The 21,524-nt window shown below is 38.3% G+C and overlaps 1 protein-coding gene across 5 annotated transcripts in view; it reads right to left on the bottom strand.

The window, feature by feature from the left end:
* The window catches only part of METTL8 (methyltransferase 8, tRNA N3-cytidine), an 85,766-nt gene extending 64,287 nt beyond the window's left edge, over positions 1 to 21,479 (bottom strand). For 3 of the 5 annotated variants that reach the window (XR_009504118.1, XM_059927252.1, XM_059927246.1), the window contains exon 1: positions 21,258 to 21,479. The gene's annotated coding sequence lies outside the window, so the exon portion shown is untranslated. Of the gene's footprint in view, positions 1 to 9,317; positions 9,371 to 21,257 lie in introns of those variants that run through there. The other 2 variants (XM_059927249.1, XM_059927250.1) reach the window with 2 other exon arrangements.
* Between the last annotated feature and the right edge of the window lie 45 nt (positions 21,480 to 21,524).

Consider the following 21,524-nt stretch of genomic DNA (forward strand, 5'->3'; position numbering starts at 1 on the left):
TCACTCCCCACTTCCAATAGCTCATGGACTTGGGATCTATGAGTTTGCAGAGAAGCCACAGTGGACCTGGCTGAAGCCAGAGATGGACTGCATAACCTACACTGAGCCAATCAGTACATTCCAAATCTGTGGGCATTGTGACTGGTTGAGAGGTGAGCATCAGACTAAATCTGGCCAACAGAGTGCATTTCTTAGGTCTAGTGCTAGAGATTTTGGGACAAAGATGATTTCTCATACCTGTTACACATGAAAGAGGAAGCATGAAGCCCTGGAGCTACTGAAAGCTGTATTAGTCAGCTCAGGCTGCCTTAACAAAATACCACAGCCTGGGTGGCTTAAACAGTAGAAATTTATTTTCTCACAGTTCTGGAAGCTAGAAGTCCGAGATCAAGGTGGCATCAGGGTTGGTTTCTGGTGAGGTCCTTCTTGCTGCTTTCTTGCTGTGTCCTCACATGGCCTTCCATCTTGCATGCTTGTGGAGAGAGAGATCTCGGGTATCTCTTTCTCTTCTTATGAGGACACAGTTCTATTGGATTAGGGCTCCACCCTTATCACCTCACTTAACTTTTATTTCCTCCATAAAGGCCTTATCCAAATATAGTCACGTGGGGGGGGGGGTTGGGGCTTCAACATATGAATTTGGGGGAAGGGGACACAATTCAGTCCATGACAAAAGCTATCTTGAAGCTACCTGGCCTAAGGATGATGGCACGGTACACATTTAGGATGAAGCCAACTCTGAAGAAGGAAAATTGGGAAAATAAAAAGAAGTTAGGTCCCACTGTTAATTAGATTAAGTTTCATTTGAAGCCAGTCCCACATCTGGCTTTTTCGGTTATTGAGCCAATATATTCCCTTAATTGTTTAAGCCAGTCTGAGTTTTCTGTTATCTCCAACCAAAAGTAACCTAAATAATATAGCAGTTATGTGATTTCCTCTACCACCAGGCAGTCTGAGGGAAAATATGTGGTTTTACCTAGATTAGGCCTGTCTAGGCTTGTAGTACAGAAAGTAATGGTGATTTAGGATGTGGAATTGAGGGAGAATATAACAAATGACCATAAAAGCCCAAAATGACTAGAAATTTAAAAATAAAGAGGAGAGAGGAGAAGGAGGGATTGGGGAAGGTTGATGGACTTGATGTGGTTGAAGTCTGGGTTAAACAGAAACAAGGGGAAGGAAAGACAGACAGAAGGTACTGGTTAGTAATTAGGCCTTCTGAGTTTAACCCATGTCACCTAGTAACAAAAACAGTAATGCTGTAACAAGGAGAAGGAAATCCTATTTGAATGAGAGATGCTTACAGTGTGGCCGAACCACAAGGCCATGAACACCTAGGAAAAAGAAACTTTATAGCATGGACAAAAAGCTGAAATATGGACCCCCAACTACCACCTCATTTTAATCTTCAGCAGGTCATTATAATAAATCTCCATCCTTTGCTCCTCAGGAACAATCCCCCACTGGACACATCTAAGATCCTATGACAACTTTTTAAATTGTATATTTATTATGATAATCTAAAAAATAAAATCAGTAGGAGCAAATGTATAACTTCTACTTGATTTCAGTGCCTATATGTGCATTTATGATCTTGTTGCAACAAGCAGCACAGATATAAGATAGAAATGATGCATCTGAGTATACAGCACATTGTAAAAAGATTCTGCAGTATTTTGAGTTGAGAAAAGTGGTGAGGGAATTGAGAAGACACATAGCATACACAGTTCAGATGGGATGAAGTCCAAAGAATCTGTGTGGTGGTGGTCAGTACCTTGTTTATAATGAGAGCTGCAATTTAGTTTTGGTAAAACATCAGCAGTCACGTTATAATGTTGTTAATTTGAATTTTATTGGCTTTGTGGTTGTATTTGTGCTTATTTTGATTTTATAGTTGAATAATAGCTCTATGTACAAGGAGCTTATAACCAGATTTGTGTTAATAATATAGTAAAATATCAACTCAGGGGTCTGAGAATTTTTTCCTTTAAATGAAGGTTTATATATTTTTCAACATTGAGAAATACAGTATTAGAAGATTCTGTTCCAGAGGATTCTTCTCCCGCTCTTCCTTAACAGCAGAAATACTCCAAGTAGGGCAGAATCACCTCAATTCTCCTTGGAAAACAATTTCAGGTGAAGAGGCAAAGGGTTTGGATTAAGTTGAATCCAGGATCTGCCACTTACTACCATATAACCTCTAACATGATACTTAACTTTGTTAACCTCAATTTCCTCAATAAAATGTGACTAATAAGATTATTGCAAAACATGGGAGGGTTACAGAAGGTGATCTATCTAGCATAATGTAGCATAGTGCTAGGTGCATGATAAGTGCTCAATAAACTTTAGTTGATATTACTGTTGTTACCGTTGGTCTGGCTCTCCTTACAATTTCCATAGGGCTTCATGAATACCACAGGATCAAGCTTCCTACTTGATCTGCTATGCTTATTATTCAGCCCTAAAGTAGTCCCAACTTCCCAAGAAAGTGAAAGAGTAATTTACCAATGAAGTGGGGTGGTATAGTAGAAAGTGCTGAACTGAGAACAGAATAAGCCTCAAGTTTAAGTCATGGTACAGCCAATCCATTAATCATGATTTTTGGGAAAGTCACTTACTTTGCCTAAGGCTCATTTCTTAAATGGAGATAATTCCGAAGTCACAAAGTTTTTACAAAGAACATTATAAACGACATAGTGTTTCACAAATGTAAAGTCAAACTATTATTCAGTGAATTCCAGAAACATTTCTAAAAGACGCCCCTTAAAGCTTGAAAAGGAAAAAAAAAAAATCACAAATAATTAGGAACCCCATTCCCACTTCCCTCTATTGAGCAATCAGGTATTGAGGTGGCCCATTAGGACAAAAAGGCAAACTGAAAGTAACAATCAAGCCTTTTACTTACCTTAACAGTGTAAACAAAAGGCAAAAAGAGGCACCAGCTCCCCAGTGTTCCATTTTCCCATGTGGAATGACACCAGGCAAGGATCAAGTGGATGCAACAAAGATGGGGGAAACTGTCTCACTGCCCCAGACCCCTGAAAAAGAGGCTAATGCCTTTTTGTGGGCGCACGGACCGGCGCAGCGTTGGGGGTTTAGGAAGAAGGGAAGAGCTAAGAGAGGAATGGTACTGAGCCAAAGTGGAGAAAGGGTCTCCGCAGAGGCCCCCAATAAGGAGTCCTCTGAATGCAGGCATCTGGTCTAGGAATTGTCAAATGAAAAAACTAGCAGTGGAACACTCTTCCCAGGGGATTCTGGGCAAGAGCAAGTTTTATAGTACATTAGAAGAGGCAATGTGGAAACACAGCATGATTGCCTAGGAGGTCAGGGATTTCCTTATAAGGCTAGCAGGTCCTGTTTTCTAGGGTAAGGTGAGCTAGCTAAAATCAGGTTGGAGGATTGTGATTGTAGTATGTTAGGTTTCCTTGACAGGTGTTTCCCATAAGGGCAGGCTGACAAAGGTTTAGAAATGTGACCTTGACCAGGCCACTGGTGTGACATCCATTTTGTGGGTCCCCACATATGCATTCACTTTATCAGAATGCAGATATACATAAAAGCATGGCCACGCAGAGTGGGGCGAGGCAGGGCGGGGGGTGGGTGGGGGAAGGCTTGACTGGAATCCCTACAGAAAACTGCAGTGCACTGGCTGTACACCAATTCTGGTGTGCGGATGGCAGCTTCTCCCGATGAGGCCTTGCAGGAAAAGTCTTAATTGCTAACTGCTAGGCCTGAAAGATCACACACACGATTCTGACCTAGAGTCAGACTCCTCACCCAAAGAAAAAAAGCACAAGCACTCTTTACTTAACATATAATAAACTTATTCAGAAATTACATAAACTAAAATATCAATACATTTAAGAATGATTAAAACAAATAGCCCGTGAATAATAATGCCACAGCAAGGTGCTTGAGAATAATTGAGAATGTTAATTATAGTCTTAACTTCCAAGGACCACAATATGTAGAGAAACCATAGTAATCTTCAATCTATAAAAGGTCTTATTTCTAAGACCATTTGTAAGTCAGCTATTAAGAGCTCAGAACCACATTTTCCACAGGAGCATTTTAATTGGTGATTAAGATACCAGGCTAGACTACACATGCTTTCAAAATCCATAATGTGGATGAAAAGAAATTTGTTTATTTTAGATGATCTTAGAAAACTGGCAAATTCCATTTTCCCAAACAGCTGAAACACCGCCAATCCATAATGCCTGGGGCAACTGGAATCTTATTTAATACAAAAAACAATCTGATTAAATGATTCTTTTAAAACAACAATAGCAAACACAAAAAACATGTCGGCCATCTCTTTGCCACCTGATAACATAAGGTGTGCCTATAAAGTTATGTTGTTTAACTAAAAATTACAACTTTACATCAAAATAAGTGTTGTCCTTTCAAATAAATCACCTTAAGAGATTACTATTTATTCCAATAACAGTAAAACATCTTTGAAAACATTTTCAGATAATTTCCTCATAGCAAGCTAATTGATTCTTTTTCATATCCTCAGTGGTGGCAATTTTTTTGCTTTAGGATATATACCTTTTGTTGTTTTTAGAGTAAGTTGTTCTTGTTGCCATAAATGTACAGATTCTCAACATAACCGGCTTGGAAGGATCATATTCATTAAGATATAGCTTCTGGTATGTTCTGTTTCCCTAAACAGTCTCAAACAGTCATACCTCATAAATCAAGTCCACATAGTACACACTGTACTGCCACAAATGATAGTATCCTTTGTGCTTATTCTGTTTTGAGAAGCCAAAACTATCTGGAAATATGAGCTAGATTTTTTTAAGTTTTTTTTTTTTTAATACTGATAACAAAAATAGAAAATATACAGGGGGAAAGAGCCCTCTTACAATTACAACAAAAAAATTATATGAAATACCTAGGAATAAATTTAGCCAGGAATGTACAGGACTGATAATTAAGAAAGCTATACAACTTTACAGAGGAGCATGGAAGATAATTTAATAAATAGGAAGACAGTACATGGGTTTCTGGAGCTGAAGATTCAATATTGTAAAGAAAATGTAAATTCTCGCCAAAATTAAAGTAATTTCAATCAAAGTTCCAAAAATGTTTTCGGAGAACTTGAACAAATAATTTTAAAGTTCACCTGGAAGAATAAATATGCAGGAAGTACCAAGAAAATACTGCAGGGGAAATGAGTGCTGTTGATTGTGGTGGGGTAGGGTTAAGGAGGGTTGGGATAGTCCTTGCCCTTCCATACATTACAATACTCTAGAAAGCAAATATATCCTGGCCATGTCTATAGTGCCAGGATATACAGTCAAAGCACTAGAACAGAATAGAAAGTCCAGAAACTAGTCAAATTATATATAAGAATTCCATTTGTAATAAAGCTAGTATTTCAAATCAGTAGGTTAAGACTGCCCTATTCAAAGAAGCGTATTAAGAAAAGGGGTTACCTATTTATTTTTTTTTTTAAATTAAAAAAAAAATTTTTAAACATCTTTATTGGAGTATAATTGCTTTACAATGGTGTGTTAGTTTCTGCTGTATAACAAAGTGTATCAGCTATATGCATACATATATCCCCATATCCCCTCCCTCTTGCGTTTCCCTCTCACCCTCCCTGTCCCACCCCTCTAGGTGGTCACAAAGCACCGAGCTGATCTCCCTGTGCTATGCGGTTGCTTCCCACTAGCTATCTATTTTATGTTTGGTAGTGTATACATGTCCATGCCACTCTCTCACTTTGTCACAGCTTACCCTTCCCCCTCCCCATATCCTCAAGTCCATTCTCTAGTAGGTCTGTGTCTTTATTCCCGTCTTACCACTTGTTTTTTTCTCTTAGATTCCATATATATGTGTTAGCATAGTGTATTTGTTTTTCTCTTTCTGACTTACTTCACTCTGTATGACAGACTTGAGGTCCATCCACCTCACTACAAATAACTCTATTTCGTTTCTTTTTATGGCTGAGTAATATTCCATTATATATATGTGCCACATCTTCTTTATGAATTTGGTAAAGTAGCAGGATACAAAATTAATGCACAGAAATCTCTTGCATTCCTATACACTAATGATGAAAACTCTGAAAGTGAAATTAAGAAAACACTCCCATTTACCATTGCAACAAAAAGAATAAAATATCTAGGAATAAACCTACCTGAGGAGACAAAAGACCTGTATGCAGAAAATTATAAGACACTGATGAAAGAAATTAAAGATGATACAAATAGATGGAGAGATATACCATGTTCTTGGATTGGAAGAATCAACATTGTGAAAATGACTCTACTACCCAAAGCAATCTACAGATTCAATGCAATCCCTATCAAACTATCACTGGTATTTTTCACAGAACTAGAACAAAAAATTTCACAATTTGTATGGAAACACAAAAGACCCCGAATAGCCAAAGCAATCTTGAGAACGAAAAATGGAGCTGGAGGAATCAGGCTCCCTGACTTCAGACTATACTACAAAGCTACAGTAATCAAGACAGTATGGTACTGGGGTTACCTATTTAGAAAAAATAAAGTTATATCCCTACTCTATCTAACACCAAATAAATTCCAGATGAATTAAAGTTTTTAATGTAAAAATACTTTTTATAGGCTTAGAAAAAATATAGGTGAATACTTACTAAAAAGTGGGGTAGAAAAGACTCTTTTAAACATGATACCAAAGCCATAAAATATAAAAGAAAAAAGAAAAAGACTAATTGACTGCTATAGGAATGTACAGGATGATATACTATAAAAGACACTCATGGAAATAAATGCAAAATATTACAATGTGTTAATATGATTAATATATAAGGAATGTTTAGAAAATAATTAGAAATGACCTCAGTAGAAAATGTGCTAATACCATCAATAAGCATTCATGAAAGAAATGCAAATGGCCACTAAACACTTAAAAATGTTCATCACACTAATAATAAATAACTTTTGGGGATGCTTCTGACTGCAAGTAACAGAAGACACTATTCAAACTGGCTCAGATAAATAGAGCATGTTATCTCTCAGAACTAATTCCAGAGGTTGGGCAAGTTCCAGGTATGGTTTCAGTTCTATAATGTCATCAAGGACCCAGGTTCATGCCATTTCTCCATCTTGCTCTAAATAGCATCACCTTCATTCTAAGGCTGGTTCGCTTTGTTAATTACAAACAGCTGCAGCAGTTCCAGGCATCACACTGGCATGACAATATCCAGAGCAGGAAAAGGACCATCTCCTTCTTATGTCTCTTTTTAGTGATGAGGAAACTTTTTCACAAGTTCCTCAACAGACTTGCTCTCAGATGTCACTGGCCAGAATTGGGTCACAAACTATTCCTAAACCAGTCTCTGGTAAGAGAATGAGTTCCTATGATTACCTTAGACCTTTTGAGGTTCTCAAAGTGTGGTCTACAGATCCCTAGGGGTCCCCAAGACACTTTAAGTGGGTCTGCAAAAGGTCAGAATTATTTTCATAATACCATCCACATGTTATTTGCCTTTTTTACTGTGGTGACATTTGCACTGATGGTGTACAGGCAATGGTGGATAAAATTGCTGGGACCTTGGTCTGAAACAAGGCAGTTGCACCAAACTATACTAGAGGTCATGCCTTCTTTACCAACCATGCATTTGAGGAAAAAAAAAGAAAAAAACCAGTTTCACTTAAGCATATCCTTGATGAAGCAATGAAGATTGTTTTCATGGAACCCCATTTTTACTTTGGCATTTTCTCAAAAACAAAGTAAGCCTGTCAAGAAAACAACTGACAGCATTTGTTGCCATTGATAAAATTCAAGGTTTCAAGCAAAAATTAGAATTTTGGGGACTTCCCTGGTGGTGCAGTGGTTAAGAATCCGCCTGCCAATGCAGGGGACACGGGTTCGAGCCCTGGTCCCGGAAGATCCCACATGCCGCGGAGCAGCTGGGCCCGTGAGCCACAATTACTGAGCCTGCACGTCTGGAGCTTGTGCTCCGCAACAAGAGAGGCCGCGATAGTGAGAGGCCCGCGCACTGCGGTGAAGAGGGGCCCCCACTTGCCACAACTGGAGAAAGCCCTCGCACAGAAACAAAGACCGAACACAGCCATAAATAAATAAATAAATAAAATTTAACAGAGATAAGCAAAACATTCTCTCTATAAATTTGATCTTTAAAAAAAAAAAAAAATTAGAATTTTGGAAACCCTGTGTCCACCACTGTGAGCTTAACAGCTTGCTGACACTTAAACACTGTTCTGATGAGAATAAAGTATTTTTGATATTGTAAAATGAAATATGTCAACATTTGGAAGACCTGCATAACTCAGTGAACCAATATTTTCCAGATGGCCAACATATGATATCACAAAATCATGCATGGGTAAAAGATCCACTCAAAGTACAAGACAGACCAATGGATTTTAATGTAACAGAGTAGAAAAAGTTCACAGGTATGATTTCAAATATTATATTGCAATTAACCTTTAAGAAACTACCACATGGACTTCCCTGGTGGTGCAGTGGTTAAGAATCCGCCTGCCCATGCAGGCGGACATGGGTTCGAGCCCTGGTCCGGGAAGATCCCACATGATGCGGAGCAACTAAGCCCGTGTGCCACAACTACTGAAGCCCGTGCGCCTAGAGCCCGCGAGCCACGCCAGGAGAAGCCACCACAATGAGAAGCCCCAGCTCGCTGCAACTAGAGGAAGCTCACACACAGCAACGAAGACCCAACACAACCAAAAATAAATAAATAAATTAATTAATTAATTAAAAAAAGAAGCTACCACTTACTGGGATTTAGTGTAGTATTAAAGGAGATTCTTCACACTCACCTGAATAGACTTTTAAAGTACTCCGCCCCTTTCTAACTACTTATATATCTGTGTGAGATCAGATTTTCTTCATATATATCAACCGGAACAACATATCATAATAGACAGTGCAAAAGCAAATATAAGAATCTAGCCATCTTCTTTTAGGCCATACATTAAGGAGATCTGCAAAAATGTAAAACCATGCTACTCTTCTAACTTTTTTCTTTTGGAAAATACTTTTAATAAAAAGGGTATTCATACTAATATGCAATAGGTTTATTATTGTTTTAAAAGGACTTAAATAAATATTTAAATCTTTTCTTAGGTTTAATTTCTAACACAGCAAACAATGATAACTATGATCCACATAAACAAAAGCTCTTGGGAGGCCTCTATAATTTTTCAGAGTGTCAAGTGGTCCTGAGACCAGAAAACTTGAGAACTGCTGCCATAGATTAATTTTCTGGGGTGACATGGAGAGTGGAAAGTCCACCAATTAAAAAAAAATTGGTGCAGTGGGTTACTCACCATCATTTTGGCAAAGGTGAAATGTGATCAGTGGTGTGCAAGAACAAGCATCCTCACACATTGCCAGGGAGATTGTACCAAGGAACCTTTCCTGAGGGAACTTTGGCAATACACATGAACATTTTTAAAGAAGAAATCTGATGGAAAATTCCATTTCTAGAAATATATCCTAAGAATATAATCAGAAGAATATATTAAGGATTTGTCACAGCATTACACTGAAAAACTGCAAACAATCCAAATATTCATCTTTAGAGAACTGACTAAATTACTGTACACCTATATAAAGGAAAATTATGTAGTTACTTAAAATGTTGCTAAAAACCTAAAGTTGTTGATATGGAAAGAAGTCCATGATTTATTAGGTAGAGTAAAAAAGGTACAAAAGAGTACCTATGGTATGATCTCATTTAAAAAAATTAATACACATACCAACACCTATGTGTATGCATAGAGAAAGTCTGGAAGAGTTTATGGTAGTTCCCTTTGACTGAAAGGCTCAAGGAGATCCTTATATTTTCTTCTTAATGTGTCTCAATATGTTCTTTTCGAGAAAACTCAAATTACTTTTATAATCAGAAAATATAAAAATATTTTAAAAACCAGTAACTATATACATTCTATATACTATCCACGCTTGGGAAGGAAGGGGGAAAAAAAGATGATACGGGCAGTAGTGACAGTAACACTAAAAGGTTACAAAATTTTCTGATGGTCACACATTTCTATGGAGGAAAAGATGTCATGGAGTTTGTAAGAGTTTGGTTGGTGGGACCCAGACAGAATGCTGTAGTTGGCTGGATTCAGGACCCAAATACCTTAAGGTCAAAGAAGTCCAGGGACAGGCTACTTTTAAAAGACCCCAATTTGTTAGACCAGGTGAGGCAGACAATTGCAGATGCTGAGAAGGTGGGGTAAAAAACCCGGAAAGAGAAAGAAATTGGAAAAAGCAAAGAGTAGCAGGAGAAGGTCGAAAACAGACAAATAAACCCACGTTAGAATATCAAATTCCAGTTATCCAGAAACTTCCTATTCACCAACTAGGGAGGTACTTCCTACACTGCTGTGTGACATTACGGCTGCTGTCTCTTTCCATTTGGTAACTGTGTTTCCGATGTGCTAGAACCTTTTCATTTATAGTACTTGTTAATCATCAGGCAGCACACACAGATGGCACCAGTCAGGTCTGCCCAGCCTAGCTGCTGGGAAAGCTTGTGCACCCTCTGCTGGTCAGCTCCACACCAGGACAAGAAGGTCTGTGTCTGTAGGAGACAACTTCTAAATGACAGGAATACACTTTTGTGTTCTCTATACAGCCAATTTCAATGAAGAGTTTGGAAAACATTTCCTGAAACTGCCACCTCAAAGAGACAATTCCAGATTAAAACAATGCCTTCCTTTGTTACACCAAAGAAAAACATCATAAAAACTAAAGTCCTATGAGAAAATATACCATCTAAAGCATCTTAAATTCGAATGACTTCAGTTTATTACATAATAAGTAAGTAAAGGTGTGCAGATGACTGCAACACTTAATATGACTATAAAGCTCCATTAGAATTTTACTCTGGTTGAAAACCTGAGATTATCATAACAAATAATACTTGTATAGGTTTTACAACTTACAAAGAGCTCTCACATTCATTTTCACACCTAATCCTTACAACAATTCTATAAGCCAGGGAGGAAGGCAGGACAAGCATTTCTGTTATCACCATTTTACAGATGGGAGCTGAAGCTCAAAGGGGTTAATGAGTGGCCTTGATCACACAGCTACAAGAACCCACACTCCAAGCAGGTCTCCTGACTCCAAATTCTACGTTCTTCTCAGAGCTCTATTCTACCTGAGCTGCTGATCTATAAGGGGTTTTCTGAAGAGTTGGTATGTATTCTAGGCACAGAAGTAAAAGGCCTAAAACATATGTTTCTATAATACATTCATTCCATTTTGTTTAAAATATCACCAAAATTTTAGGTGCTGAACTCTAAATCTGAGGGGTTTGCACTGCAGGCAGTGCTTTGTCCTAAAAGAACATCAGTTTAACAAGGGAAGTGGATATTTTAATAAGGAATCTACTGAAAACCAAAGTTAACTTCAGAATCTCTATGTTGGAATGTCTAGGCCCATAAAAAGTATCCTGTCAGGTTTCATGGCTTCTGCATTCACTCAGTCAATACTATATATATGTAGCAGGAAACTGGGGTTGGGAATCCTCAAGTTCTGGTCCTACTTTCTCTTGAATGTTTACCATCTTGATGATTTTTCCCTTATAAGCAAAACATTATAAATACTGTTTTGTCAGAGTGCCAAGCTAAAACTCAGTATGCTGAAGGAGAGTCACTGAAATTCAGCTATAATCACAGAGATCCCCAAAGCTAAAGAGCAAAGCAAAGTAGTAATAATAGACTCAAACAATTATATAGTGCTGACTATGTGCCAGGCATTACTCAAGTGCTTTACATATATTAAGTCATTTAGTCCTCCCAAGAACCCATTTAACAGATAAGTAAATTGAGGCACATAGAGGTTAAGTAATTCTAGTTACTTAGGGTAACCAGGTTCACACACTAATAAGTAGTGAGGCTGAGATCTGAACCCAGGCAGGCTGGTACCTGAGTTCATCTTCTTAACCACTAAAGCTATGCTGCCTCTATTCAGTGGTATCTACCATATTCCTGTAGCATTTTTAAAGTAAACTTTTAATTTTAGAACAGTTTTACATTTACAGAAAAGTTGCAGATAGTACAAAGAATTCCCATATATCTGACATAGTTTCCTCATTATTAAAATCTTACATTAGTATAGTGTATTTGTTACAATTCATAAGCCAGTATTAACACATTATTATAAACTTAAGTCCATACTTTATTCAGATTTCCTTCGTTTTTCCCTAATGTCCTTTCTCTCTTCCAGGATTCCATCTAGGACACCACATTACATTTCGCCATCAAGTCTCCTTAGGCTTCTCTTTGGCTCTAACAGTTTCTCAAACTTTCTTTGTTTTTGAAGACCCTGACAGTTTTGAGGAGTACTGATCAGTTATCTTTAGAATGCCTCTCAGTTAATATTCATCAGATGTTTTTCTCATGATTAGACTGGGGTTACGGGCTTTAGGGAGGAAAACCACAGAGGTAAAGTGCCATTCTTATCACATCATATCAAGGGTACATGATATGAACATGACTCACCACTGTTGATGTTAACCTTGATAAATTGGCTGAGGTAGTGACTGACAGGTTTCTACTGTAAAGTTACCAACCCCCCTCTTTTCCATACCATATGCTTTGGCAGGAAGTCACTATGCACAGCCAACACTTAAGGAGGGGGGAGTTATACTCCACCTTTCTGAGGGTGAAGTGTCTACATAAATTATTTGGAATGTTTTTGCAAGGGAGATTTGTTTCTTCTTCCCCATTTATTTGTTCAATCACTTGCTTATATCAGTACAGACTCATAGATATTTATTTTAAACTTTGGGTTATAACCCAATACTACTTTATTTTGTTGTTCAAACTATTCCTGCTTTGCCCATTAAGAGCTCTTTCTGTTGGCTCCTATATCCTTTTGACACATTCCCATCATTGTGTTTTTGAGCACTTCTTTACTTTCTGGCACTACAAGATGTTACAGACTCTTGTATATTCCTTGACCCAGTCCTAGAATCAACCATTTCCTCTAAAGACTGTTGGGACTTCCCTGGTGGCGCAGTGGTTAAGAATCTGCCTGCCAATGCAGTGGACATGGGTTCAATCCCTGGTCTGGGAAGATCCCACATGCCGCGGGGCAACTAAACCTGTGCGCCACAACTACTGAGCCTGCGCTCTAGAGCCCGCGAGCCACAACCACTGAGCCTGCGTGCTACAACTACGGAAGCCCGCACACCTAGAGCCCATGCTCTGCAACAAAGAGAAGCCACCGCAATGAGAAGCCCGTGCACCAAAACGAAGAGTAGCCCCCACTCGCTGCAACTAGAGAAAGCCCGTGTGCAGCAATGAAGACCCAACGCAGCCAAAAATAAATAAAATAAAATAAAATAATTTATTAAATAAATAAATAGAGTGTTTGTTCCTTTTATTGGAGAATGGTCTGGGCGCTGGATGTGCTCTTTGCTACTACGCTGTCCTTGCTTCTAGGCCCTCTCAACTGACAAAGCAAGGAAACATATGTGTGTATACTAAACCATGTATATACACATATCTTTATCTATAAATGTTTCATATGTATCCATCTGTATCTATAGTAAGCTAACTAGAGTTTATACTAATGTCTCCAACTCTAATCCATTACCACATGGATCATTCTAGCTTCCCCACTTGGTTGTCTATAACCTCCCACTCCAACAGTAAGAAACCTGGTTGCCATCATCCACCATGCAGCTATTAATTGTTTAATTCCAGTACTCATGTGTAGTAGTTTCAGAATTATTAACCCATACCTCTGCGGGAAACTTTTATCAACTAGAGGACAGCGCTTATGTATAGTTCCTACTGCTTTTAGTCTTACAGTCTCATTTTCAAAGTTACTTAGGTCAGCACCTTTTCTCTTGCTCCTTTCAGTGAGGTCACCGCATACATTTGTAATACAGTTAGATTCTTTTGTCACCGTCTGCATTATATCCTGGAACCCCCTCTTCCCCTTCTTTTTTAAATTTTGCATACATTAAGTTTTACTCTTTGTGCTGTAAAGCTATATGGGTTTTAATAAATGCATAGTCTGGGACTTTCCTGGCACTCCAATGATTAAGACTCCACGCTTCCAATGCAGGGGGCACGGGTTCGATCCCTGGTTGGGGAACTAAGATCTTGCATGCCGTGCATGGCACAACAGGAAAAGAAAAAAAAAAAAAAGAAATGCAGTGTTACGTATCCACCATTACACTATCATACGAAATTTCTCCACCCTAAAAAGAAACAATGCTCTGTGCTACTTAATCAACCCTCTCTCCTCCCTAAACTCTCTACAACAGTGTGTTCATGTTTATAAATTCATGTGATTCACTTCAATCCTGTTTCCACTTAGCAGATGATTGAAGGAAACAGAGTAAGTGTTTTGGTCAAAATTTCACTATGTGATGCTGATGGTGCTACAACTTGTGCCTTGTGACTCCTGATGTGATGCTCTTTCTACCACACAACTCCACTTCCTTGATTTCAGCAGGGAGAGGCATGGTTGTGCACACAGACAAGAAGAAGAGAAGACAGAAATGGTGCTAAGTGATCGTATCTTACATTAATGGAAGCTTTTACACTAAAAATATGAGAAAGTGGAATTCTTGTTCTGGTAATTTGGTGAGCCTCATACCCCAAAAACCTTTCTGCTATAAAATATTCCCAAAAGTCTGGACAAATACATTAAAAAATATATCTTGTTAAATATCGATACATCAGTGAGCCAGCAAAAAAGAAAGAGAAACTCTCAGAGACCAAAAGCTAGCAAAGATCCAAAGAGCTGAGAGAGCAATGAAGCCAGCAGTTGCCCAAATTCCACAGTGTTTAAAAAACAAAACACATCACTTATCTAAACTCAAGTTTGGTTTAACATTAGAAAATATATTTATGTAATTACCACATTATCAGATTACAGGGAAAAAATTATTTTATCACCTCAGCAGTTACAGAGAAAGTCTTTGATAAAATTCAACACCCATTCATGACTAAAAATAAAATGAACAAGACTTTTAGCAAATATGGAATGGATGAGAATTTCATTAATCTGATAAAAGGTAGCTACCAAAAACCTACAATGTCATCCTTAATGGTGAAATATTAGAAGTATTCCATTTATAAACATGAATAAGACAAGGATGTCCATTATCACTGGTTCTATTCAACACTGCACTGGAGGTCCTGGCCAACATAGTAAGAAAAGAAAGAGGAAAAAAAGTAAAAAAAATTGAGACGGAAGTAACAAAACTGTCACAGTTTCCAGAGGACATGATTATCTATGTAGACAAATCCCCCAAACCTTACAAATGACAATTATTGCTATTAAAGATAAATGTTGGCAAACAAAAGATCAATATACAAAAACAACGTTGCTAAACGTAAGATCAATATACAAAAAGACAACTGCATGTTTACATACTAGCAAAAATATAGTGAGAAGACCTAATTTAAAAATATACCATTCACACAATGAAGACCCAACGTAGCCAAAAAAAAAAATTAATTAAAAAAATACATATACCATTTACAACACTGACCAAAAATATAATGTACTTAGAAAGTTGCAAAATATGCAATCCATTAAGAAAAAGATTATAAAATTTCATTAAAAGACACTAAAAAAGATCTAAATAAATGGAGAGACATACTGTCTTCAGAGATAGGATAATTTGATATGGTAAAGATGTCAGTTCTCTTCAAATTGATAGGTAGATTTAATGTCATCCCAATCAAAATTCCAGTAAGGTTTTTGTAGAACTTAAGCAGATTTTAAAATGTATATGAAAGTGCAATTGCAAAAAAGAAATAAGACCCTCCTGAAGAAAAGGAATAAGGTAGAGGACTTGCTCTACCAGCTGGAAAGTCTTATTATAAAAGTGGTCAGGTATTCATTAACCCAGGGAGAGAAAAACAGAATAGACCAGAAAATAGAGCCTAGAAATACACTATGAATGTAAACTTGATATATAACAGAGTTAGCACTACAGATCTGTGGAGAAATGAGGGCCCCTCCAATAAATGGCTCTGGGACAAGTAGTCATCGGTGTACAAAAAAAAGAGGGACAATAAACGGGTGTTAGTTTAAGGTGCTTAGTTTGGGGTAATTTGTTACACAGCAATAGAAAAAGAACACCTTCTTTAATGTGTGTACCAAAACACAGGTTTAAGGTCTATAGAAGCACTTTTCTAGGAATAAAAAGCCCAAAAGAAACAAAAGCCCAGCCAGTAGAAAATGGATAAATAAATTGTAGTAAATTCACACAATGAAATACTATATATTGGTAAAAATAAATGAAATGAACTACAGGTACTTTGTCAAGTGTAATGTTGAAGCAAAAATAGACAACTTGTAGAAGAGTACATATATGCAGTATGATTCAATTTATATGATGTTCAAAAACATTCAAAACTTAATGTTTTATTTATATAAAGAGGAAAGAGGGATCCAGGAACAACGATGGGCACATAGGAGACGTCAAAGTTTTAGGTAATGTTCTGTTTTTTTAAAGTTGATGATAGCTATCTGGGTATTCATTTTATAATTATTATTTATATATTATGCTATGTTACCTATACATATTCTTTTGAATAAATAAAATATTTTTTTAAATAAGGGAATAGTTTGTAAACTTTACTATCAATCCTTTAAACCTAAATCTTTCTGGATTTTGTATATGAATGAATCTACTACATGTTCAGACATATATCATCAAAATATACAGAGAAAAAATAAAAGAACCAAATTTATGGTTAAAAGCCTCAATAATTTCAAAATAAATTTCCAAAAGTGACTCACTCTCACCTGAACTACTACAATTACCTGCTAACTGGTCTCTCTACTTCACTCTTGTCCTGATGCTGTACCCAACTATCTCTTTAAGGGAATGTAATATCACTCCAGAGATTTTTCCCATCACATTGCCATGGGCTCACATGCTCTGACCCCTGCCTACTTCTGGGACCTGATTTTATTCCTCTCTTCCCACATGCCCCAGCCACAGAACAGATCCTAACATTCTCCAGCATTAATGTCTATAATGCTAATGTGTACATTTAATGAAATCTTGGCATCTTTTCATTGACAGCACATCGTGAGTATTTCCCTGCTTTCCATTTGTTCTGGGGAATTTGGGGATGTTGATTTGTGGTTCTGCTTTATCATGATTTTACTTGACTCTTTCCTTCATCTTTAATATCCACTACATCAGAAGTCCTGTCAGTTCTACTTTCAAAATAAATATATCCTGAATCTGTGTCCTTCTTTCCATCTCTCCTGCTACCACTCTAGTCCATCTATCATCTCTTACCTGGACCAATGCAACAGCCACCATCTCCTTGTTTCCATTCTTGCGCCACTGCAGTACACTATAGCCACAATGATCTTACTATAACAAATTAGATCATGTTACACTCCTTCTTCAAAGTGTCCTATGGCTTCCCATCACAACAGAATAAAATCCAAAATTCCTTATACCCGATGTGACTTGGTCCCAGCCTACCTCGGCAAGTTCACTTCCCTCACGCACACTAAAGAATCACACTAGCCTTCTCATAGTTGTAGAATAATCCAACGTTGTGACTGCCTTGGGGACCCTGAATTGGAGCATCCCTCTGCCTGGACTACTCTAACCTCAGTTCATGCAGATTGGCTCATCCTCATCATTCTGGGCTCAGTTCAAACTCCACTCTTCAGAGAGGCCTTTCCTGACCATTCTGGGTACAGCAGGGCTCTCAACCACTCACTGTCGAGCACATCACTCTGTTTTCTCTTCTTCCCAGCACTTTATCACTACCTGAAAATCTTATTTTTAAAATCTATGTATTGTCTATCTCTCCCAACACGTGAGGACCTTGTTCCCTGTTCATTGTTATACCCTATGCCAAAATAGCTGCCAGCACATTGTAGATGAAAATAATTACATGTTGAATGAATGACCTCTTGTGGCCTTGGCTCAAATTTCTTTGTCTCTGAACAAATGTTCAGGTTTAATAACCGGAGTGTTTTATACATTTATTCTGTTATGCCTCTTTAAACGACGTATGTGAACAAAAAGCATTTTATTAACTTCTGAACTCATATGTCCTCTTTTCTGTCTTTAAAATATCATGGCAAGGATGGTTAAGTATTCTCTAAACATCACACAGACACAGAATGAAAAAAAAAAAAAAAAAAGAACTAATGTTTGTTTTATGCCCCAAATTAAGAGAAGTAATTTCCAAATCTTAACCTAGGGGTATCTGTTCATGACATTTTACCTTCAACAAGAAAATATCTACTTTATAGGTAGAACTGTTAGGGATTAAAGTTTTTTTTTTTTGTTTGTGAAGAAAAGAATCTTTATTTATTGATTGATTCCCATAGGTTTATTTTTTATTTATTTATTTTAACATCTTTATTGGAGTATAATTGCTTTACAATGGTGTGTTAGTTTCTGCTTTATAACAAGGGATTAAAGTTTTTACAAAGTTATTTCTTTTTATTAATATTGTGGTTTCCTACTTATTTAAAGAATGAAGACTAAATCTGATTCTATGTTAAAAGTACTTAGTTGCTGACAATAGACTCTGTACAACATTGTTTTTAGAATAGCCCATTCATTCAACATACATATGCATCCTTAGCACACTGCCTAAAATGTGGTTACTGCATATGTATGTTGAATGAATGAATGGACCTCTCTAAGCACAAACGTTGGGAAGACAGGCAAACAACAATTCTAATATAGTGCCACAACCAGTGTATGCAGAGTAACATGTTAGAAGAGGCAAGGCTATAACTTGCCTTGTCTCTTCTAACATGTTAGAAGATGGAGGGGTCAGGAAAAGTGTGTGAGTGATACCTGGGATGAGTCTTGAGATAAACAGGTAAGAGGAGAGGAAGGGAGCTCCAGACAAAGAAAATTTTAAATGTAAAGGCACCCTGGCTTGAGCAAGTAGGCAACATGTCAGAAGCACAAGAGCAAACGTGGGGCTTCCCTGGTGGCGCAGTGGTTGAGAATCCGTCTGCCATTGCAGGGGACACAGGTTGGAGCCCTGGTCTGGGAAGATCCCACATGCCACAGAGCAACTAAGCCCGTGTGCCACAACTACTGAGCCTGTGCTCTAGAGCCTGTGAGTCACAACTACTGAGCCCGCATGCCGCAACTAATGAAGCCCACACGCCTAGAGCTCGTGCTCCGCAACAAGAGAAGACACCGCAATGAGAATTCCGCACACCACAACGAAGAGAAGCCCCCGCTCACCGCAACTAGAGAAAGCCCGCGCGCAGTAACGAAGACCCAAAGCAGCCAAAAATAATAAATTAATTAATTAATTAAATAAATTTTTTGAAAAAGCAGAGACTCTTTAAAAAAAAAAAAAGGAGCAAATGTGAAGAACGGGCAAAGATGAAGCTGAAAATGTAGGCAAGATGCAGATAGTAAAGTGCCCTGTATACTACACTAAGGCATTCAGATTTTGTCCTATAAGGCACCTATACAAACCTCGAGGAATTCGTATACGTAGCCTTGAGGTTATGAGATTTCTCTAGAGAAATGTTTTATTTTTAATTTGCTAAAAATCTAAATAAAAAAATTTTTTTGAACAAAAGGATACTCTGGATCATCTGGATGACTACCTTTTAATTGATTACAGTACTGTCACAAGATTTCAGTTCACACGCTTGTGTTCAGGACTGCACTGGCAAACAAGTGGTTCATCATTGGCACAGGTTAATGAGAGACATGGAGACTTTTACATAAATGATGTTTGTCAAGTGAAGGTCAAATGAAATCATGACACAATGAACAAAGGAAGATTTTTACATTGGTTTAAATAAAGAAAAGAGGTGAAGTCACTCAGTAATCTCTCAACACAAGGACAATGCGGACAGGCCTTTCTGTAAGGAATTTATGCCCTGGAGGACAGTGAAGGTTTACTTTTTAGAGCATGATAGGTCCAGCAAAAACAGTCTCATTGGTAACAATGAATAAGCATTCATCAGAATTTATTTGTTTTACAGTTTTGCTTCATGTAATGTACAACCGTTTATACTGAACATATTTTAAGTTCACCACAGAGAATCCTAGGTATCTACTTAGGTTTGAGAAATTCTGCTCTGGGTGACTGGGAGCCACTGAAAGATTAAATAGGGAAATGACAGATTTGTGCTTTAGAAAAATCACTCTGGCAGCAGTGTGGAGGGTTGGAATTGAAAGTATTTAAGTAAGGCAGAAAGGAGGCTACTTAACATAATAATGTGATAAAATGGTGAGGCCCTAAATTACTCCGGGGGGATATGAAGAGGAGATGGATAACAGAACCAAAAGCACTTGGTTGAGGGTGACAGAAAAGAGGGCATCTAGGATGACTGTCCCTTGGGTGACTTGGTGGTGAGATACAGACCACTGGGAGACAAACAAGTTGGCGTGAAGAGGAAGGAGAAAAAAAGAGGTGATCAATTCAATTCAGCAATGATTTGAATTTCATTTCAGCCAAAGAAAACCCAGTTATCTTTTCTGGGTCCGTTTTCTCAGTGACAGCTGCATTCATGAATTACCAAATTAACTATTATAGCGCTCTCTAAAAATATACAAAGCACTCCACAGTATGCTGTAAATAAGTCATGAAAAAATCAGCAAAAGCCCAGGCCCTAAAGGAAATTCAGCAGAGTTAAAAAGAGATACGACAAATTTTTCCTAAACACTTAAAACCAATGCACTCACCCAGTATTGTACTTTTTGCTCTGTCAGTCAAATGCAATCACTCCCTAGCCCACGTCTGAACAAGAGGCCACGTGGGAGATGCAAAGACACCACCCTCAAGGCACTTAAAAGCAAAGCAATGGGCCTCGTCTGGTGCATGATTACTGAAACCTTAGTGTGGTAGGAATGTCATATCCTCAATGACCCAGCCCTTGAGGATATGACAGGAACCTTGACCCTACAGGCAGGGCTAGTCACAAAGTTATCTTTTACTTAGAGGAATCAACGTGGAGTACCCTAGGCAGTTCAATAACAATGTAAATATTTCATATTTCACTCCCGATAAGGAGGGGGGGGAAAAGGCGAGAGTAAGGACAATGCAGCAATTATCGCAAAACCAGCCTGCGTCTCCGCGGACCACAAAAGGGCGGGCCTCCGCGAAAGTAATTCAACTCTAGTTTGGTGGGAATGCCAGCACCTTCACCACTAACTCATAATAACAAAAGCATAGTGTTTACGGACCCAAAAGGTTTAACCGTCCACCTCATCCACAACGTCCAACGCGTGACTGAAGGGAAAGCCGAGGGCGTACCTTTCTTTAGCACAGGACACTGCCCTCGGGGGAGAGGGGCGGTAGCACACGACACTACCCCCCTCTCGGCGCCCTGTCAGGGCCTCTCAGAGCAAAAGTCGGGGTCTGAGAGACGTAAGGGTACCGGGGCGGCAAGGGACGGACCCCTGAATGCAGGGCTCGAACAGGTAACGGGAACCAAGAGGCTGCAGCACAGCGCCCCCATGGTTCTCCCGCGGCGCCGCGTGCAGAGCCGGAAAGGCGCGCCAGCCCTACGGCGCAGCCTCC

The sequence above is a fragment of the Balaenoptera ricei genome, chromosome 7 (assembly GCF_028023285.1).
Source record: "Balaenoptera ricei isolate mBalRic1 chromosome 7, mBalRic1.hap2, whole genome shotgun sequence".
NCBI lineage: Eukaryota > Metazoa > Chordata > Mammalia > Artiodactyla > Balaenopteridae > Balaenoptera > Balaenoptera ricei.